At 31.9% G+C, this 2621-nt stretch overlaps 1 long non-coding RNA gene across 1 annotated transcript; it reads right to left on the bottom strand.

Annotated features, from left to right (window-relative positions):
- Positions 1–282: 282 nt before the first annotated feature.
- Positions 283–1880, bottom strand: LOC109620394 (uncharacterized). The gene is made up of 3 exons (XR_010713645.1): positions 1493–1880; positions 805–860; positions 283–633 (listed from the first exon to the last, which is right to left on the bottom strand). It is a non-coding gene; the product is annotated as an uncharacterized lncRNA (long non-coding RNA).
- Between the last annotated feature and the right edge of the window lie 741 nt (positions 1881–2621).

The following is a 2621-nucleotide window of genomic DNA, read 5'->3' on the forward strand; positions in this document are numbered from 1 at the left end:
GTGTATGCCCTTGCACTACTGCATTTTATCTGACCCATTTCACTTTCAGCGTCACTTGCGTGAAATTCAAACGCAATACTGACTAAGATCATGATTTTAATTTTCATTCTTAAAATAATTAAACGCTGTGAATTTCACTAAAATAATGTTAAAATGTTGTTTCTGTTCACACCAATCATCATTACAAAATTGTTGAAATTGGAAGAAAATAATTTCATCAGTTGCCTCTATTTGGGGGGGGGGGGGGGGGGGGGGGTGTAAGTGATGAGTTTGTAATTTACACATTTATGTTTCATAATGATTTATGTTACTATGCTGGTGAATAAATTCTTTTAATGTATAATCAGGTTTACTTGTATTATAATTGATATTTTAGTACTAATTAAAGAAAGCAAGAAGAAACAATATATCAATATAACCAAGAATTTATTTTAATAATCAACTTTACAAATACTATAGAGATTGATTTTCTGTGACAAACTGTTCAAGAAGACTAGTGTTTTCTGATTTTTAGTATTTTTCAGTCATAATGTGGAATTTATGGAAATTGACAATTCTTCTTGCACACTACATGTTCTTCTCTTCTGTCTTTTTGATATTAGGAGGTAGTCCAGTTGATCAGAAAACCAATACCTGAAATGATGAATATATATCAATTCCAAATTTCATTTCAATAGATTAGATATCAATGCAAATTATTATAATAGGTTACATTAGTATCATTATCAAAATGATATTTAAAAACAACAAACTACACATGAAGTTGAAGTTAGTGAGTAAAAGAAATATTTATATAGTACCTACTTTTTATCAACATCCCAACAAGTGTTTTCAGTGGACCATCTACTGCCTAAGTAACCCTGAAAATGAATAATGTGTCATAAATAGCTAGCTATTGTGTTAAAGATAACATGAAAATGAAACAATACTCTATTATAGGGCATATTAATGGCGGTTTCAATGTCAGTGATATTACAACAGGCATAATCAAATGTTTATTCTCTAAAATGTGTGGAAATTCAGTTTGAACACACTTTAATTTTGTCTTAAATAAAATTAATTAGATCTTCATAAAAGAAAACTGAATAAAATAACACATTTCGATTTACTTAAACAACATTACAATCTTGTCTATAATCATTCCAGATCCTCACAGTAATCTTTGTAGTGCTAGCACATACAGTGTTTGGCCATGGACTTTTTATTGTGTACTTTGAACATGGAGGAAATGCGATCTAATATTATCGCGATATGAGACCAGTAAAAAGCTACAATGAGCCTCAATGCTCTTTATGATCAAAACTAGCGAAATGCAGAACAATTACTTTGCCTGACTGAGTCACCAAACTGATGTTTGAACACAATATTACATGAAAAACAAATGTAAACAAGTAAACAAAATCGAAGCCGAGGAATTTCACTTCGTTTCCGTTCCATCCAACAATATTAGGTAAATAAAACAATATCTATGGGAAGTACAGATAAATCATACCTTGTTCAGTTGAATCCTATGCTGATTTTTGTCCACGCTGGTTGTAAACGAGTTAAATTCCGAGATATATCACTGAAGTCCACATGTTTATTCCGATCACAGCTGCAAGCGCCGATGTGACGTAGTCAACCTCGACACGTCATCAGACGACTTAGGAATTTCATGATTTCGCGAGATATAAAGAATAGTTTATGATTTTATTTCAGTACACCTTTCTTGAACCATTCAAACCCAATCATTAATCATATTCATTTTGGTAGATGTTTGTTAATTACCGAAATACCCATATCTCGTAAAATCTCATGAATAAGGGGCGGGGCTTATGCAAATTTTTCTAAATCACACGTGGTAGAATTCTTAGACCTTCCTTAACATAGCTGAGAAATGCAAACATGCCAACATGCAGTGTATAGAACTTTGCAAATTCCAAATCACGAACTCATCCTAAAAAGGATTGTAAAATAACATTACTACTCTAGATTAATAGAACAAAAAGAACAAGAGAAAAGCTGTCAATGTGACAGCAAACCGGGTTTTCTTTTCTGTGAGCAGTATCCATAATTCATTTGTCTACCCTGAAATGAAGAACACTACCTATCCAGAGAATAAGGGTACTCTATATGCAACATTTTTGCCAAATAATGAATAAAATCAATATTTTTAACAAATATCAAAATGCAAGCAATATGCATACCTCTGGTATAGGTATAATTGATCTGCAAAGAACAACTTCTTATCTTGAAAACTGTAGGAGGAGTTATGTATATGCATTATTCTGCGAGAAATGACTAAGTTCAACAACTGAAATTTTTGTCATTAATTATCATAAATCAAATCCTAGCAATATGCACATCTCTTTTATAGTTACAGTTGATCTGCAAAAGGACAACTTTTTATCTTGAAAACTGTAGGAGGAGATATCTATACAACAGGGATACCCTCTATGTAATATTTTGCCAAAAAATGACAAAGTTCAACAGCTGAATTTTTTTCAATAAATTATCAGAAATTTAAATCCTAGCAATATGCACACCTCTAATATAGGTTAAATTGATCTGCAAAATAACAACTTCCTATCTTTAAGACTGTAGGAGGAGTTATCCGTACAATAAGGGGACCCTTTTGGCAC

Source organism: Magallana gigas, chromosome 4 (assembly GCF_963853765.1).
Source record: "Magallana gigas chromosome 4, xbMagGiga1.1, whole genome shotgun sequence".
NCBI classification, from domain to species: Eukaryota; Metazoa; Mollusca; class Bivalvia; order Ostreida; family Ostreidae; genus Magallana; species Magallana gigas.